The sequence below is a fragment of the Diadema antillarum genome, unplaced genomic scaffold, assembly GCF_040938485.1.
Source record: "Diadema antillarum isolate AM-2024a unplaced genomic scaffold, OU_Dant_1.0 seq00000331_RagTag, whole genome shotgun sequence".
NCBI lineage: Eukaryota > Metazoa > Echinodermata > Echinoidea > Diadematoida > Diadematidae > Diadema > Diadema antillarum.
The window spans coordinates 1557733-1578756 of NW_027271348.1; the positions used below are offsets into that span (position 1 = coordinate 1557733).

At 38.8% G+C, this 21024-nt stretch overlaps 1 pseudogene; it reads right to left on the bottom strand.

The window, feature by feature from the left end:
* The window catches only part of LOC139730741 (speract receptor-like), a 533096-nt pseudogene extending 516584 nt beyond the window's left edge, over window positions 1-16512 (bottom strand).
* Window positions 16513-21024: the final 4512 nt, after the last annotated feature.

The window sequence follows — 21024 nt, forward strand, 5'->3', positions numbered from 1 at the left end:
ACAAGAACACATAGACTGTACCAAAGAGACAAAGGAAACAGAACCCCCTACCAGCAACTGCATGCAGTGAGGGGTACGTCTGTTTTGTCGACACCAGGAACTGCATATTGTACAGTGCCCAGTGTCAACGTCAGTAAAGTCTTGATCGTTCCTGGGAACAGACAACTCCTAATCCTACCTACAGAATGATATACCTCCATACCGGATTTGAATAAAATCTGTCAAAAAACATGGCCAGTAATTGTGCACAAAGATGTAATACAGTGTAATATGGCCAAAAAGAAAGAAGTTTCTTGTGTGGATTTCTCGAGAGAGGCAATACGGGAGGTCCTTACTATGTGATATTGTAACATTTTTCTGATCTGAAGTTTTAGCTGCTGCATACATGGCATTGCAAGCTAGCACAAGCTGCTAAATACATGTATTAGTGTAGTTATGACACAGCCTGGTATAGTACTTTCAGTCAGACACGTACTAACCCCCAAAATGTCAAAACTTAGAATACATGTACTTGTATCTGAGTCTGCAAGTCAAGCAAAGGTTGAATATTTGCCATTAATTTTGGCACTTTTACGCATTTGGAATGATTTTACTGTGCTGCTGTGTATGTGTATGTATTGTACAGTATTTGCGTACTGACGACCAGTGGCGTAACTACGGGGGGCATGGCCCAATCCGTCGGCAAAAAAAAAAGAAAAAAGATTGTAATTCAAGGAAAATTAAAATTAAACTGCTTTTGAAATTGAGATGAAAGGGTGATCAAGAAATTAGATATTTTTCTAAGATTTTGTAACCATAATATGATTAAAGAGGTATATAGTGTGTAACATTGTTTTAAAAGCCCGGCACCTAGAAAAGATTGTGATTCAGCGTGATTCCTGGTTGGCATTCTGAATATAAGCAGGATGTGCGCACTGTACTCACAACATCCGAACGGCAGAGAGAGTCGCTGCAATGTTGCGCAATGTGATGTAGAATATACCTTACACTTCGTTATAAATATCAAAGTTATCATTGATTTTGCAGTGTTGCTTTACATATTAATGTACTAGTCTATACTGAAATGCCCTGCATTGCCAATAATAAGACTTATAGCCAGAGCTATTTCCTAACTTTTCCATCCATGTATATAGAACACACACACACACACCTGCACACGCGCGCAATCATTTCTTTGTTCAACTGAACTAGTGATTCATTCAGATAAAGGCCTAATATTTTCCCTTTTAATTTAGACATTGAAGGAATGTATACGTATTATACAAAATGTAAATCTATAGAAATGTTTCTAAAGTTGTTTTCCATAGTATCCAGTCGTTGAAATTTTATCTGCTCTTACGCTTGCCCCGCCTGAGTGACCAGACAAATCATAGGCCTGTATAAATAAACCTATATAATCATATAGTTAAATTCAGGGTGTTTATATAGAAAACATCACGTAACTTTATCAATGTGAAACTTCGATCATATGCATCAGTTGATGCAAAGATCATTTGAAAAGAATTTTAAGATGTTGATGTTATTTTAAATTTGGTATATGAATCAGAATAGTCACTTTACGAGCAAACGAGGAAAACTGAAGAGTAAGACAGAATGTTTGATAGGTCGAAATGCGACGAAACACATAATGAAACACATATTTTATCTACACAAATCACATTTGAAGATAACTCATTACTTATAATACTAACAGTTAGACAAATATTCATTATCATTGGCAGGAGGCAATATAATTTTGCAATAGATTCACACTTTTGATTTACAACATTTATCACCACATAATTTATCGATGTAGAATACTCAATTGAAAAAAAAAAAGCAACCATTGCCACGAGTTTGCGACCACCACTTATTGACAGCACGGGGCGCCTGAAATGAAAGTTACAATTACACTGGGCAGAAATCTTAAGTGCGTGCGTTTTTCTGGTAGATTTCACAAGATGTAAAGTACCTTAGTAACACGATGTTTGTTGATCTGAAATTCTACATTAAAAGCAAATGTGTGCGCCTCCTACTCCTACAATTCTGTGCAGTGACATTACGTATTGGTCGAATTTTGATTCGACACTACGGTTGAGTTTGGGCCTTTGTGGTCTTGAGGATAAAGATGTCGCGGAAAAAACAGCTAGCGTTAACTTCGTTTTTCTCGACTAAACCCCCCAGTCCCTCCGAGAATCCACCATCTAGTCCAACCCCTAAATTGGATTGTTCAGTTACGTTCAGAGATGAGGAGAAAGAGAAGAATACTAAAGCTTCCACATCATCATCAGGCGGGGAAGAAAGTCAAGAAACTGACGCTAATCCACGGGACCCATGCCATGGGCCGGGGCAATCTGTGCTGGAAGAAGGGCCATTTCAACCCAAGCTAGCAAAGTATCCAGTGACTACGTTTAGTGCGGGCAAAAGACGGAGCTTCCGTGCAGAGTGGTATGAAGACCACACGTGGTTGGAATACAGCATCAAACTGAACAAGGCATTCTGCTTTGCATGTCGTACATTTGAACCAACTCTACCAAGTAAGGGAGAAAAGGAGTTTGTTGTTAGCGGATTCGAAAAATGGCAAAAAGCTACTCAAAAATTCAAGGATCATGCCAACAGTGAAATGCACAAGGACGCAATGTGTAAATACGCGTCATGGAAATCACAATCCAAATCGACTGCACAACTACTAGACGACAAAAGGACCTCGAACATAAAGGAAACCCGGGAACACTTGAAGACCATCAGCAGGACCATTGCCTTCCTTGGAAAACAATCGCTCCCTCTCAGAGGTCATCGTGAAGGGGAAACTTCGTCAAATAAAGGCAACTTTCTTGAGCTGGTGGATCTTTGTTGCCAGGACAACGAGCAACTCCGGTCTTTCATGAGCATATTAGTGACATACACTAGCCCCAAAATACAAAATGAAATCATTGAGATAATTGGAACACAAATTCAAAATCAAATTATAAGTGAAATCAAAGCTTCAGGACCTTACGGGATAATTGTAGATGAAACACAAGACCTGTCCCGCGACGAGCAGGTCTCCGTGTGTGTCCGATATGTGTGTGAGCAGACTGGAATCACAAAGGAACGATTCATTGGTCTTTGGACGACACCATCGTCTTTGGACGACACCATCGACATCGGGGGAAGCACTTTTTCTGCTGCTGAAAAATGTGTTGACAAAACTTGGCCTTGATTTGGATAGTCTGCGGGCGCACTGCTATGACAACGCCGCGAATATGCGGGGAAAATACACAGGTTTGAGTACCAGGATACGGGAAGTGGAAAACCGCGCCCTCTACATCCACTGCTATGCCCACCAGCTAAACCTCAGCCTTCAGCATGCTACCCAACCAATATTCCAAATTCGGAATTGTTTGGGATCCGTGCAATCTCTCTACAACTTCATCACTGGTAGCAGCAAGAGACACCACATCTTCGCCTCGAAGCAAAAGGAAGCAGCAAAAGAAACACCAATCGATCACTTTGCTTCTACGTCAGGAACTGACAACCAGCCATATGACTCTCAGAATATGCCAGATTCAGTAGATACATATGATAATGGCAGTGGACAGGAGAGGGTTTCAGATCAACCAGCAGCTGCTATCGACCAGCCTCAGGGTTCCAAAGACAAGACAGACACTCGCAATACTTTCAAGACACTGAAACGATTTTGAAACACACGTTGGAGTTCGTGGTAAGCGCATAATCTCAGATCTTAGATCAAATTAAACTTTAGCATGTTCTTCAATATCTTAGAAGAGGTCGCGGCTTATGTGCTCCCTAGCTAGGGACTTGAAAAGGTGCACTTCGAGTGCAGGAATGATAATCCAGTGATCGGAGTAATAATAGTGTCATTGTGTAAGGCACTAAGAGATGAGGTATATCATAAATTATTAGGCACTGCCATTTAAATCGAAACTATTATCATATATACAGTACTGATCATATTATACCCCTGTCTGTATAGTGTCTATCTGTATAATTATGTGCCTCTATTATTCGACAGTAGCCTATAATAATCATAAAAAAAACATGCCTACTATTAGGTTTATAATGTCTGGAGTAACCAAAATGAATCACAATCTATTGCAATAGCTGTACCAGCCTCGTTGAGATGCCTTTAGTGTTTTATTTAGTAAGAAGAAAATTAAATTTGCTTTTACTTTCTCACCCACCTCCCAGGTTCAGTTTGGTGAAAGCAGTGTCTTCTTCTTTCGAGAGCATTGTGCAGACCCTCGAACATATTGAACAGACAGAACTAAACAAGTCAGGAGCCGATGCGTCTTCACTGCTCAAGAACATTCTGACATCTGAGTTTATTCTTACACTTAGGATTGTGATTCTGTTGTTTGGTACAACAAATCCTCTGTCTACAAGCCTCCAGGATCCCAAGATGAGCGTACCACAAATGAAGAATGTAGTGCAGGCAACAATTGGGGCTTTGGAAGTAGGTTTACTCGCTTACTCCTGGATAATTTGTTTTGCCGCCACGCAGAGCTCTTTCTTTCTGTTTATATGCATATAAGATTCTTGTTTCTTATTATAGATCAATGACTATTAAGTGAAGTCTAATTTTGACATCATGTAAATGTACATATTGTACATGTATTATGCTCACCACACAATACATCATCGATAATTAAATATTTTCACTGAAAATGGGGTGTGCATTTTGAATTCCAGTTAAGTGAATCGACAATCTTGAAATGAAAGGTCAAAACAAATATTTCGTTCATGCTTTAGTATTTAAAGCAAAAGAATATATCCCTATAAATGTTTTTTTTTTAATATGCCACCTTCTATTTATGGGGATTTCTGATTACGTTAAACTTAACCTCCCTCATTTACCCACAGAGCAAACGAACCGAGAAAACCTTCGACTTTCTGTGGGACTCAGCAAATGCCGTTGGAAGTGCCTTCGGTGTGACAGCAGAAGAGACCAAAGTCAGGCGTATCCGCAAGTTACCAGCCAAGCTTGGTGGTGGCATCCGTCAAGAAAAAACTCTTAAGGAGACAAACAGAGTAGATGTGCTCTACCAGGCAATAGATACCATCACTGGAGAACTACAGGATCGACTGTCTTCTGAATCGCTGGAGGTTGCAGCTGCTTTAACGCGCTTACTTTTACCGCCGGACGACGACAGTTCCTGTACGGATGATATCCACCGCGTGTCTGCGTTTTACCGTCTCCAACAAGAAGTTCTTCATGGAGAATTTGAAGTGTGGAGGTGCTATCTTCAAGGGTTAACGGCACCAGTGCATAAGATGGAGGATATTGTTTCCATACTACATCAACTTCAAGCCACCTTTCCAAACATGTGGCTGCTCTTCAAGACACTGGGCTGCATTCCAGTGTCTTCATTCTCAGCAGAGAGGTCGTTCTCCACCTTGTGCAGACTCAAAACCTACCTCCGCACAACTATGAGTCAAGACAGACTCACGGGACTTGCTCTGATGAGCATAGAAGCGGAAGAAACTGAGCGAATCGACTTTGACAAAGTTGTGACGGAATTTGCGCGAAAGTGTGATCGGCAATTGATATTTTGACTTGTCCATTAAACTGGTTGCCTGTTGTCATCCAATTGGTTGCCTGTTGTCCATCCAACTGGTTGCTTGTTGTGAATGACCTCTGCGATCCATGGTCATCATTTATGTGGTCCAAACTTTCTCAAAAGAATATTTACAGGCATTGATTAGAGCCAAAGTATGGGTTTGGTTTAACTGAAAACGTTTTCGTCAATTTTGTTTTGAATTGCAGCATTCCCAAGGTTCTCTCAGTGATTCAGTCAGTATTGGCACAGCACTCTCGACCCAATTAAGAATATGCCATCAAACCTACAAAAATCCGTAGATATAGAACAAAATTCTTAGTCAACTATGTACCGTCACTAGCGGGCAATATGTATATAAACCTAAAGTAGAAATGTCGGGAGGCTCCCGATTAAGTATTTTGCCGGCTGATTTAACTCGAATTATTGTTTCTGGGAACACTACTTGCATGAATGTTTCTTTATGTTTCATCCGAAATATCTCAATGAATAAAACTATTAGCTTAACATAATCAGTTTCTAGTAGCCAAAACTATACATATAACATGATGAGTTTGACTATCTATTTTAACTGTCTATCAAATAAAGAGATTTACAGTGGATGTTTCCCCAATAGACAGTCGTTTTAATTTCTATAGCCTACTAAAATATTAAACCTCTGTTTGCGAACTTACCGTCACCTTGCGAGAATACTGACTGTCACTGTCACATCTTGAAAGAAGTAAACTAGAAAAGAAATGCTATAATTTCAATGATAAAATACGAAAGAAAACTCATTCACTCACTACAATATTCTGAACTAAAGGTTCTGTTCTTTGCTTAGATCCGTTCATGCCTTCTTTTCATATGGGGCAGAATAGATTTCAACCCCCCCCCCCCCAGTTGAGATGAAATCCATGTATATTTACGACTATAGTTCCGCCGTTAGCAATACATCTGTTACAAACATGTACCAAATTGTTCAATAATAACCTACATCAAATATACTGCTGCTTACTTAAAAAAGGGGGACTCTTTTAAGTAGATAAAACACAACAAAACATAAATCAAATTGCACCATTTACACTATAAAATTGCAAAAAGTTCTTACCGTGGGAGGGGGGACACCCCCCTCCCACACCCTCCCCCCCCCCCCTCGCTCGCTCTGCTCGCCCGGGCTCGGTCGCTTCGCTCCCTCGCATACTCCATCTCCCGTGCCGGTGGGTGCCCCCCCCCCCCCAATGTCTTGATCCACGGTACACCACTGGTGACGACTGAGCTACAATGTGTGTATGGTACATTGATGCTGCAACCGACTGCTTGCAATGAATACAGAGCAGAGCTTTCAATTCAAGTAATCGGAGTGGGGGGGGGGGGGGGGGGCTCACTTTATTTGCATAAAACATAAGGAATACATAGGTTCTAACTCCCCAATTTTTTTGACCACGGAAGTGGCACCAGTAAAAAACAATGTAGTTATTTTAAAGCTTTGCTTGTTTTGCTTGTGAGTCGATGTCGACTGGAAGCAGATTGCGAGTTGAAGTGCGGGAAAGTTCTTGTTTTTGCTTGTCAGCTGAAGAAACTCAAAAGTGGCAGCAGAAAGTTGCACCGAAGGTTTTTTTTTAGGTGATCCGAGTATCCTCTCGGATCACCTATTGTATCTGTACGGATTCTTTCTTTCTTTCTTTCTTTCTTTCTTTCTTTATTTCTGGACAAAAGTTGTGCAGAGGTTAGCTCAGAAAGTGCATTGCCTATCAATGTCAAACTTATACCATATATGTATCATATCGCAAAGACGACAGCGCAAGTAAAATCATAGTGATCAGTCAACCGTGACGTCACTATGACGTCATTATATGAAAACACATTTTCATTCATATCTCATTAATGGAATGGAATTTTTCAATCAAATTTACGTCACATATAGTTCAAGTCAAGCGCATTATACTCAAATTCTCAAAATTCATATTTATCTTAAAAACGTGCGCGTACGCGCGCGTTGAAATATTTGTATGCTCCAATCGAGCTCAAAATTTTTTTGCACACGTTTCAGACAATTTGGAGCAATTTTTGAAAAATTGAAAAATTTGGACGGACGCGTACGCGCGCGCGCATATACGCACGCACAGCTCATATGCAATAGAAATTTCCCGTTTTTTCACATTTATCGGATGTCTAAAATGTCAAGGAATATTTCCACCAAGTTTCAAGTCAATCCGACTCAATATGACGTCATACGGGCCCGTCAAAGTTGAAATTCCGCGCGCGCATCAATGGCGATATACAGCGCAACAATGCAAAAAAACCGCCAATTTTAATTCCGATTTTACTCGTCAGGATGGTCGGTGACCCCCCATTTTCTTTACATATTTTGAAAGCTGATGAGTTGTACATGTCATTTCATGGGGTGGCGATACTTTAAAAATGATTAAAAGATATCAAATTTCTTAATGAAGTAAAAAAAGTAAATTTTCAAAATGATGTCATCACATTTCAAGTTTACTCGAGCGTTTCTCACTTATCCTTGTCCAATTTTCACCTAAATTTCAATATGTTGTAGCTTATGGAATGCTCTTTCAGAAATGTATTTACACAATTTTGATTAGATGACGACATCACCTCGAAAAAAATGATTGAAGGTAACCTTGTCAAATTTGACCAGTTTACGTGTAATCTCTATGGGAGTGCAATTTTTATGGAAATGAAAATTGACATGACTATCTTTATCGAGCACTAGCTCAGTTATGCTTCGGTGAATTTCTCTAAGATTTGAATATGTTGTAGCTGAGACGTAGGGCTATCGTAAGTGTGCCCTTCGTTTTTTCATACGTTGTCGGGATCATGTCTAAAAACTTGGTTGAAATTAAAGCTTATCTTCGATGTATTGAAATATTTCTGCAACTTTCTGTGTAACTAGAGATTGTAATTTGTCATCACTGACAAATTAATGTGATCCGATTTTTTTTTTTAATCAATGATTCGAGTCCTGATAGTGCAAAGTCTCAGCTACAACATATTAAAATCTGAGAGAAATTCACCGGAGCATCAGTAAGATAGTGCTCGACAAAGAGAGTCATGTCAATTTTCACATCTAAAAAATTCCCTCCCATAGAGATAACACGTCATAGCGAAGATAGAAAAAGAAGTACATATGACCTTTGACCCCACTTTGCACAGACAAGATGGCATCTGAGCAAAAAGTGGTTAATTTGTGAAATGATCCCTGTAACATGGTCTTTACGGGTGCAAAATATGGGAAAGATAGGACATATATTCACCAAGATACAGGATGAAACATCTATGACCTTTGACTCTAATTTACATACCCAAGATGGCGTCTGATCAAGTAGTTGTTATTTTATGAAATAATGTTCGTGACATGAACTAAACATGTGCAAAATATGGCGGTGATAGGGTATGTTTTTCTTGAGTTATTGCACATAAAGTTGCAAAAAGAAAGAAATATTTCAATACATCGAAGATAAACTTTAATTTCAAGTAAGTTTTTTGACGTGATCCCGACATCGTATGAAAAAACGAAGGGCACATTTACGATAGCCCAAAGTCTCAGCTACAACATATCAAAATCTTGCAGAAATTCACCGAAGCATAACTGAGCTAGTGCTCGATAAAGATAGGAATGTCAATTTTCATTTCCATAAAAACTGCACTCCCATAGAGATTACATGTAAACTGGTCAAATTTGACAAGGTTACTTTCAATCCATTTTTACAAGGTGATGCCGTCATCCAATCAAAATTATGTTTTTTTTTATTTATGAAAGAACATTTTATAAGCTACAAGATATTGAAATTTGGGTGAAAATTAGCAAAGGATAGGTGAGATACGCTCGAGTAAACTTGAAATTTGATGACGTCATTTTGAAAATTTACTTTTTTTACTTTATTAAGAAATTTGATATCTTTTAATCATTTTGTCAGCATAACCAACCCATGAATTGATATGTACAACTCATCAACTTTCAGAATGTGTCAAGAAAATGGGGGGTCACCGTCCATCCTGACGAGTAGAATCCGATTTAAAATTGGCGGTTTTTTTGCATAGTTGCACTGTGTATCCCTATTGACGCACGCGCGGAATTTTGAATTTGACGGGCCCGTATGACGTCATATTGAGTCGGATCGACTTGAAACTTGGTAGAAATATTTCTTGACATTTTGGACATCCGATCCGTGTGAAAAAACTGAAAATTTCTATTGCATATGAGCTGTGTGTGCGAATATGTGCGCGCGCGTATGCGTCCGTCCAATTTTTTCAATTTTTCAAAAAATGCTCGAAATGGTCTGAAACGTGTGCAAAAAATTTTTTAGCTCGTTTTGAGCATACAAATATTTCCACGCGCGCGTACGCGCGCGTTTTGAGATAAAAATGAATTTTGAGAAAATGAGTAGAATCCACTTGACTTGAAATATATGTGACGTAAATTTAATTGAAATATTCTATTCCATTAATGAGATATGCATGAAAATGTGTTTTCATATAATGACGTCATAGTGACGTCACGGTCAACTGATCACTATGATTTTACTTGCGCTGTCGTCTTTGCGACATGATACATATATGGTATAAGTTTGATATTGATAGGTAATGCACTTTCTGAGCTAACCTCTGCACAACTTTTGAGGAGAAATAAAGAAAGAATCAGTACAGATACAGAAGGTGATCCGAAGGATACTCGGATCACCTAATAACTCAAGAAAAACATACCCTATCACCACCATATTTTGCATATGTTTAGTTCATGTCACGAACATTATTTTACAAAATAACAACTACTTGATCAGACGCCATCTTGGGTATGTAAATTAGGGTCAAAGGTCATAGATGTTTCATCCTGTATCTTGATAAATACATGTCCTATCTTTCCCATATTTTGCACACATAAAGACCATGTTACAGGGATCATTTCATAAAATAACCACATTTTGCTCAGATGCCATCTTGTTTGTGCAAAGTGGGGTCAAAGGTCATATGTACTTCTTTTTCTATCTTCGTTATGACGTGTTATCTCTATGGGAGGGAATTTTTCTAGATGTGAAAATTGACATGACTCTCTTTATCGAGCACTATCTTACTTATGCTTCGGTGAATTTCTCTCAGATTTTAACATGTTGTAGCTGAGACTTTACACTATCAGGACTCGAATCATTGATTTAAAAAAAAAAATCGGATCACCTAATTTGTCAGTGTTGACAAATTCCGGTTCTAGTTAATTATTATTTTGGTTGTTACCTGATGAAACCCGGAAGTGGCACCAGAAATGATGAACTGCCCCCCCCCCACACACACACACACACTTTTGAAAGTGTGGCACTGGCCGTGAAAGTGTCTCATACCCCGTTTATACTGCGAGCGGGTTTTCGAGCCGCCTTGAGGAGGTTCGAAAACCTGCTACGAAAAGCGGGCTCTCGTCTGTTTATACTGCGCGAGCGAAAGCAGGCCCGAGCGGGTCTTAGCAGGGACACGGCTTCCGTTCCTATGGTAACCGAATTCCCCTCCGAAAACCGGCGCGCGCTTTCGTGGCATCACTTTCGCGCGGAAACGTGACTGCTGAGCGCGAATTTAGAACAACGTGGGTTCACGATTCGGTGCAGTTGCTTGTTTACATCATGAACGCGCGATGACCTCCAGTGATAACTTCCGGGTCGGCAAAAAAGCGGCTTTTCGAACCCCCTAGCGTTTATACTGCTGTCGAGCCTCCTCGAGCCTGCTATAGCGGGTTCTGAAACCTCCCCCCGTAGGAGGTTTCAGAACCCGACCGGACCCGACCCGACCGGATCGCCTTTTCTGAATTCTGTCTGTTTATACTGAGCTGAAAGCCTGCTCGAAGCGGCTACAGGGGGTTTCAGAACCCGCTTTTTCCTTAGTATAAACGGGGTATTAGAATGTCTTCTATCAGACTTTGGAGACTCAGAAGCAAGTGTGTTAGGGTGTGACATATTTATGGTGAATTTGCACATGTTTGAAAATCATTTACACGGCAGTACAAAACTATGATAATGTCTTTCAACAGCAGTACCTAACCATTGAAATCAAGCCAAAGACTAAGGGAGTTAACTGAATCCACAATATTTTAGTATGATTTTCATTCAAAATATGCCATTACCATGGCAATGTATTGATCAACAATGGCGAAAGATTAAGTATGCACATCTACATACTACACGTATGTGACCGTGGCACCTTGAATTTACGTGAGGACTCAAAAAATAGTGAAACGGGTCAACCAAGTCAATTTTGAGTTGTCCATATTATTCTGAAAGACATTTTCTTTTTCTACATTATTGTTCAGTTTGGGATCTTAAAATGAATGGCAAAGTGGGTTTTCAGTGCGTTATACAACCCTTTTTATGGTAGAGTAGTGTGATCAGGTATGTCTTAGAGGCCCCTTTCATTTCTTCAAAATCCTTTGCACACTCTTCACTTTCATTCCTTATAACTTTTTTAAAGGATAATGCTACTGCTATGAAAGTTGACATTAATCATGCAAAGAATGTGTTGATAGAGCATGCTTAATTTCAGCCTAACCTGATAATCTCTTCATTGTTGTTGCTACAGTGGTGTACATCCTGTTTTTGTCCCATTCATCTCACAGGTAGCACAGCTTAATAGTGACAATTAAGCGCTTGAATAGACCCTGTACTTCAGAGCCTCTATTCTCAGTTCACACTTTTCCAGAGTGTGTGCTTTCTTTCCAATATTTAGATAGGTTAAGAGAGTCCAATGGAATTGAGTGATACATCATTGTGGTGCATAGTCACATATAGTTGTCACATGTGCCAAATTTGAAGCTGCAAATTAAGTGCTAGGGTTACAAATTGTAGGTGTCTTGCTCATCTATCTTTGATAGCAGTCACACATGCACATTTGCACATGCCCAACCGCCCGACCAACCGACCGCCCGGCCACCCAACCTCAGAGTGATTCCTATATACCCCATACACATTATGTGTGGGTGGGGGTATAATGAAGGATGTAAAGAATTACACCTGAGACTAGCAAATGATCCTTTTGGATGCATTCTCACTCTACTTCAGTGATCATGTGGAAATATATGCTTGTGGACTTATAGATCAAATACACTGTATATCCACATGGTTATACAAACTACATCACTTGCGATAAACAGCACACACAAAAACTTTCCTTGGCTGTTAATTTGAATTTTGTCAGATTCTGCCCAAAGGTGAATAGCTGTTTTACTCTTCAAATACATTCCATGTCTGATTAATAGCACTGCATATACATGTATCCTCTATTTCCTTCTCTCTCTCTCTCTCTCTCTCTCTCGTATATATGTATATAAGTTCAGATCTTCAAAACATTACTTTCGCCTGCACATAGATGATGATTACTTGTAAATTCCATGTTATCATCGGTATTATTAGGTGATCCGAGTATCCTCTTGGATCACCTTCTGTATCTGTACTGATTCTTTCTTCTTCTTTTTCTTCTTCTTATTTCTCCTCAAAAATTGTGCAGCGATTTGCTCAGAAAGTGCTCTTCCTATCAATTTCAAAATTATACCATATATGTATCATGTCCCAAAGACAACAGATTTTATAAAATCATAGTTATCAGTCGACCGTGACGTCACTATGACGTCATTATATGAAAACACATTCTCAATCATATCTCATTAATAGAATGGAATTTTTCAATGAAATTTACGTCACATATATTTCAAGTTATGTGCATTCTACTCATATTCTCAAAATTCATATTTATCATTAAAACGTGCCCGTACGCGCGCGTTGAAATATTTGTATGCTCAAATCGAGCTCAAATTTTTTTTTTTGCACACGTTTCAGACCATTTGGAGCATTTTTTTAAAAATTGAAAAAAATGGACGGACGCGTACGCGCGCGCACATTACGCACGCACAGTTCATATGCAATAGAAATTTCCCGCTTTTTTTCACACCTATCGGATGCCTGAAATGTCAAGGAATATTTCTACCAAGTTTCAAGTCAATTCGACTCAATATGACGTCATACAGGCCCGTCAAAGTTGAAATTCCGCGCGCGCGTCAATGGCGATATACAGCGGAACAATGTCAAAATACCGCCAATTTTAAATCCGATTTTACTCGTCAGGATGGACGGTGACCGCCCATTTTCTTTACATATTCTGAAAGCTAATGAGTTGTACATGTCATTTCATGGGTTTGCGATGCTGGAGAAATGATTAAAAGATATCAGATTTCTTAATAAAATAAAAAAAGTAAATTTTCAAAATGACGTCATCAAATTTCAAGTTCACTCAAGCGCATCTCACTTATCCTTTGTCAATTTTCACCCAAATTTCAATATGTTGTATCTTATTAAATGGTCTTTCAGTCATATAATAACAACATTTTGATTGGATGACGGCATCACCTCGTAAAAAGGGATTGAAAGTAACCTTGTCAAATTTGACCAGTTTACGTGTTATCTCTATGGGAGTGCAGTTTTTCTGGAAATGAAAATTGACATGACTATCTTTATCGAGCACTAGCTCACTTATGCTTCGGTGAATTTCTCCCATATTTTAGTATGTTGTAGCTGAGACTTTAGGCTATCGTAAATGTGCCCTTCGTTTTTGCATACGGAGTCGGGATCACGTCCAAAAACTTGGTTGAAATTAAAGCTTATCTTCGATGTATTTTCATATTCCTTTCTTTTTGCAACTTTCTTTGCAATAACTCAAGAAAAACAAGACTTATCAGCCCAATATTTTGCACATGTTTAGTTCATGTCACGTACATTATTTCATAAAATAACAACTACTTGATCGGACACCATCTTGGGTATGTAAATTAGGGTCAAAGGTCATAAATGTTTAATCCTGTATCTTGGTAGCTACATGTCTTATCTTTCCCATATTTTGCACACGTAAAGACCACGTTACAAGAATCATTTCACAAAATGACCACTTTTTGCTCAGATGCCATCTTGTCTGTGCAAAGTGGGGTCAAAGGTCATATGTGACCCTGCACCTCAAAATAAACAAAAAGTCGGCAGACATGAATTTTTAGTTAAGACCATATTCTGAAAGAGCAGACTTTAAGCTCTAAAATGATGTATAACTCAAATCAAATGGACTCTCCTAACCTATCTAAATATTGGAAAGAAAGCACAAACTCAGGAAAAGTGTGAACTGAGAAAAGAGGCTCTGAAGTACAGTGTCTATTCAAGCACTTAATCTTTACCAAACCGTGCTGGCTGTGCGATGAATGGGACAAAAAACAGGAAGTAAACCACCAGAGTAACAACAATGAAGGGATTATCAGATTGCACTGAAATTAAATGTGCCTCATTAACACATTCTGTCCATAATTAATGCCAACTTTCAAAGCAGTAGCACTATCCTTTCAAAAGTTATTAGAGTTGAAAGTGAAGAGTGTGGACAAGGTTTTTCAGAAATGAAAAAGGGATTCTAAAGACACACCTAATCACACTATTCTACTAAAAATGTTCGAGATAAACTGCTAAAAAATCACACTTTCCCGTTTTATGATACCAAATTTTAGCATAATGTAAAAGAAGACCTGCTCTTTCAGAAAATATGAAAAAGTCAAGTTCAGCTAGGTTGACCCATTTCACTTATTTTCAGTCCTCACGCAAAATCAGTGTGTGCGACTTTATGTTCGTTTTGAGGTGCACGGTCACATATGTACTTTTTTCTCTATCTTCGCTATGACGTGTTATCTCTATGGGAGGGAATTTTTCTAGATGTGAAAATTGACATGATTGTCTTTATCGAGCACTAGCTCACTTACCCTTCAGTGAATTTCTCTCAGATTTTAATATGTTGTAGCTGAGACTTTGGGCTATCGTTATATGTCCTCCGTTTTTTCACAGAACGTCAAAATCATGTCGAAAAACTTCACTGAAAGCAAAGCTTAGCTTAAATGTATTGTCATATTTCTTCCTTTTTGCAACTTTCTTTGCATTAACTCAAGAAAGAAATTCCCTATCACCCCCATATTTTGCACATGTTTAGTTCATGTCACGTACATTATTTCATAAAATAACAACTACTTGATCGAACACCATCGTGGTTATGTAAATTAGGGTCAAAGGTAAAAAATGTTTCATCCTGTATCTTGGTGAATACATGTCCTATCTTTTCCACATTTTGCACACGCAAAGACCATGTTACAAGAATCATTTCACAAAATAACCACTTTTTGCTCAGATGTCATCTTGGGTGTGCAAAGTGGGGTCAAAGGTCATATTATATACTTCACTCTGTATCTTCGTTACTGTATACGAAATTCGGTACCAAAGATGGCAGGTCTGACTCCCTTTTCTAAATGAGAATCCAAACATCACACGGCCAATGTCCCCTCAACACCGATGAAACCTGTATGGTCATGCCTATTTGGATCAGGACTCACATCATTGATTTCCAAACAGATCGGATCACCTAATTTGTCAGTGTTGACAAATTCTAAGTCTAGTTTAACTATTATAATCATTATCACCACATCACTTCACCATGCATATTACCTTGTTGATTCTTTGTCTGAAATGCAATCTCATATATGCAATTTCATACTATCACTGCATAGTACAGAAATTTGATAATAAGGATGCATTAACCAAACAAATCTATTAGCAATAAAGAAACAGGTGAGATGGACATAATTTACCTGGCAAGCCTTGAGCACATTCATAGTATTCAAGAATCCAATATCTCACCTTAATTTGATTTATCTCAAACTTGACCCCTGACACGCGTCCATTAGAACTTGATGATGAGGACAGAATCTCTATAGGATTATGAAAAAAGTCCAGGTGCCACTCCCTTAAGCTTGACTCTGGCCTCTCTCTTTCAGGACTTGAGGTGGCTCCCCTCGCTGTTTTCATCATTAGCTCTGTGATGCGCTTTTTTGGTCTTGGCAGATCTGTAGGTGAGGACAACAATGTGAACTTACGTTGACATGTCTCATTGAATTCCAATGACTATAAGGCCAAGTAAAATGGGAAAGTAGTTTCTCGTCCTTGCACGCATCTGATTTGGCACCATGTCAACTTTTTTACTATTTACTATTTTTCAAAATGGTGATGAAAACATTTTTAAAAATATTTTCCTGGTCCTTGTCCAAATCTTTTTTGAGTTGCCACATCATTTTTTTTTTTTACTACTTTGGGGTGGCCAAAAAAATAAATAAAATTGGAAATTCACCGATCCTGCTGTCAAGCATACAATGTATTAGTATCTCCTCTAGTAATGATATGTGACCCTGCACCACAAAACCAACAAAAAGTCACCAGATTTGCATTTCTAGTTGTAAGGGCAGATTCTAAAAGAACAGACTCTAAGCTTTAAAATTATGTATAACTCAGTTCAAATGGAGTCTCCTAACCTATCTAAATATCAGAAAGAAACCACACACTCTAGCTGGAAAAGTGTGAACTGAGAAAGGAGGCTCAGGAGTACGGGGTCTATTCAAGCGCTTTACATGTAGTCTTTACTAACCTGTGAATCAATCACTTGAGCTGAAAGCTCTGCACTGTACTCATTGCAAGCAGTCGGTCGCAGTATGTAGCCTACAATACATACATAGAAGGTAGCTCTGCTGTTGGTACTTGAATACTGTATGATACGCACATGTACACTAGCTGCAGTGCTGTTAAATCATTCCGAGGCATGTAAAATTGATGGAAAACATTCAACTTTTACCTGACTCTGTAGAGTCAGATACAAGTATTCTATGTTGTGAAATTTTTAGTACACATACAGCTTTGTATGTGCAATGATTGAAAATCAATACTATACCAGGCAGCATAAAACTACACTAGCACCTTGTGCTGGCTTGCAAGTGCCCATGTATGCAGTGGCTTTGGATCAGAAAAATAGTAAGATATCTTATACAAGGACCTTCCACATCACCTTTCTCGAGAAATGTGGATGAGAAACTACTTTCTTTTTTTTACTTGGCCTTACATGTTTCTGCTAGTGTGTACACATAGCTAGATGCATGGCTAACTGGATCTACATCCTGTTAAACAGAATATCAGGCATGACAAAAGTTGGATACAAAATAAATACAGCAAAACACCATATTTTTACGGCATGAAATTTTCGCGAATTGGAGCCGACAGCCTTTTTCGCAGCATGAAATTTTCGCGAGTTGCCTCTAACATTCAATGCGTATAGTGTAGAGAAGAACTTTCACATGCATTTTAATTTCGCGAATCTTGGCTCTCGCGAAATTAAAATGCACGCAGACATTCCTCATTTTACAGTATTGAATGGCTACCTGTAGTTCATGGATAAGTGTAATACCGCATCACTTCTTTATACATCTTAAAATATACCATAGCACACGAATTTTGATATAAAAAATGGTGTAGGCCCTACCATACAGTTGTACATGCCATTTATATTCTATCTGGTACTTACATTTGTAAATGGTTCATATTCTGCAATAATGAAAGGAAAATTTCTCTTCTCACTTTCAGGTATGCAATCACTCACAAAAGAATGTGCTTGCTGAAAGATTAAAGCAAAGCATACTTTTGATAACCACAAATAATCAAATTACTCATGGAATAATTCACATTCAACATATCATTACAGAAATCGAGCCTTTTTTTGTGAAAATAAGCTCTTTAGCTAGGTATCATATCACATCACCATCATTTGAGCCACTCTCAGCATTCATATGACAAAATGCATACAAAATTTAATGTTAAACACCTCTGTACACGACATTGAAAACTGACAGCATTCTTAACTCTTTATGTGCCACGTTCGCACGCCCGACTCAGTCGACGGCTTGCCAACTTTGCATATTCTGCTCAAACGCACAAACCCGTCCAAACCGATCAATAAATCGCCAAATGCCACAGTATAATGAAAGCGCTTCTCGTGGTTCCATTTCTGTTACGCATAGCTTGCATATTATGTGGTAATTGAATATAAAGCCGTGCTCCTTACTCGATTTGCGAGCAAATTCTAACTTTCTGTCACTGTTTGTGTGCAAAAGTCATGCCTCTACAATAATGCATTTACTGGTCATGTGAAAGAAAAATAATCATACATTTGTCAGTCAATTCAAATCAAATCTAAGCTTGGCATTTTCTCTACAACGTTGCTCATAACATGTCAAGTGTATTAACAAAACTCTTTAAATGTTACATAGATTGGAAAAAATAATTTTTTTCTCTAAGCAGGACTATGTTGCTGCCTCAGAATATGTGGCACACAGGGGGTTTATACCATGGCACATACAGAGTTAAAGATAATAAAAAGTTTTGGTACCTCAAAAGTGTCCTTGAATTTCCTCGTCTTAGTTTGTGTTTCAGGTTTAAGTACCTTTCATATAACTAACACTGTGAGACTTACTCGCCCCAAAGTGCTCTCATGTCTTAGTAATCATGCAATTAACTGCGACCAGCAGCCCCATACGCATAGCTACCAGCAGTTCCATACGCATAGCGTAATCGGGCTTCGCATTGTAGCATTCAGGATCATGACAGATTTAGTATCGCAGGGTAAGTGTCAACTTAAAATCCCATAAATTCTTCAATTTGAAGACTTACCAATTAAGTTGAAGTATTGAAAACAGGCTTCGGGCAACGTTTGGTTCTGCCTATAGTCCCTTTCTGTTCGAATTGATGACTGAATGTGACTCGGTCGACAGGACCTTAGGAGAGCTACATACAGTACACTGAATACTACAGCCAGTGCCTGCGAACACATCACATGCGCCCAAATTTCAAATCCATGAACGGATAAGATGTTTGTGTGCGCATGCGCTGGCCATAGTATCCAGTGTATGTAGCTCTCCCAAGGTCCTCTCGACCGAGTCACATTCAGTCATCAATTCGAACAGAAAGGGACTATTGGCAGAACCAAACGTTGTTCGAAGCCTGTTTTCAATACTTCAACTTAATTGGTAAGTCTTCAAATCGAAGAATTTTTTGGATTTTAAGTTGACATTTACCCGCGATACTAATTCTGTCATGATCCTGAATGCTACAATGCGAAGCCCCATTACGCTCTGCGTATGGGGCTGCTGGTCGCAGTTAGCTATGCGTACAATGGGCTGCACGCTGCTGGTCGCAGTCAGTGGTTTCGTACAATATTTATCGACGCTGTACAGCGTCTGCTCTGGCACGAAACCATTATTGCATGATTACTAAGACATGAGAGCACTTTGGGGCGAGTAATTCTCACAGACAACGTACTTTAACCCGAAACACAAACCAAGACAAGGAAATTCAGGGAAGCTTTTGAGGTACCAAAACTTTTTATTATCTTTAATACACACTTGAGTATTCCTATATTAGCCAAACCAGATATGACTGTATGACACTTTGATATATGACACTTTGATATATGACAGCATTCAGTATATATCACCCTAATGCAGAATAACCCTGTTAAAGCATTCAGACCATACTAGGCCCTGGTCTGTGACAATTATGTATTGTCATGAGTGAAGGCTCATTTACACTACATCGTATGTAACTCTTGAGTGGAATAGGCTTTGGGAAAGCTTTTTGCACTGTCCTGATGTACCACCTCCTCAGCCTTCTCAAGTTGGAGAAAAAGGCTGGCGTGCGTTAATAGAGTGCGCACTGTATATGTACAATGTAAATCCCACTTTAAAATAAATCGTGTTATTTTTGTACATGTGACCAGTCAGACATGTAAATTATTGCATGAGTGTACAAACTGTACAAGATGTGTATCATTTCACCACATAATGTCTTTGCCATGCATTCTATTTCAGAATACCCTAAACCAGCATTCAGACACACCCATAAGTAGTCTCATATGTTGTATGGTGTGTGTGTGTGTGTGTGTGTGTGGGCCGGGGGGGGGGGGGGGGGGGGGGGGGAGGAGATGGGTTGTCATTGTTTTTTGTAGCTAGAAGTTTGCTAGAAAGCTACACTGTACAGGGTGCTGTTAAATCTTGAGTCATTAGGCGTTTTCACATCAGCCCGATGTTTTGAAATAGCGCGCTATTTTCTGACTTGGGAAATAGGAAAATATCTCGAGCTTGGATTTTTATCGGGTTGATGTGAAAACGCCTATTTTGTACAGGCCCAGCATATTGCATCACTGTAAAGGAGACAATTATTGTGTATCTACAATATTCAAGTCAATGACAGTCCATGTGTATAATTTCCATTGATCAACTGGCAGCAAAGAAAGGTTCTACATACTAGTGTGGTGGCCCCTGGCCACTAGAAATAGATGTCGGGCCACCACTTTTAAGAAATTGTATGTTTTTGTAACCTGTCTGTCAAAAAGCTATCAAAAATGTGTAGGTGTGCATATTGTTTCAAAGTGTTTTTCTCATCTAGAATAGGGGAGAACAAAAGACTTTCAGCTGCATACCTGCTGCCAGCAGGGTTGCCATATTTCCATTACTTAATTTTCTTGGCCAAACTTAGTATATTTTACATTCCAATTTGGTCAAACTAGTAGTTTCTAAGGACTACATTTTACTCTAAAAAATGTTAAATTTTAGGCCTAAATCACT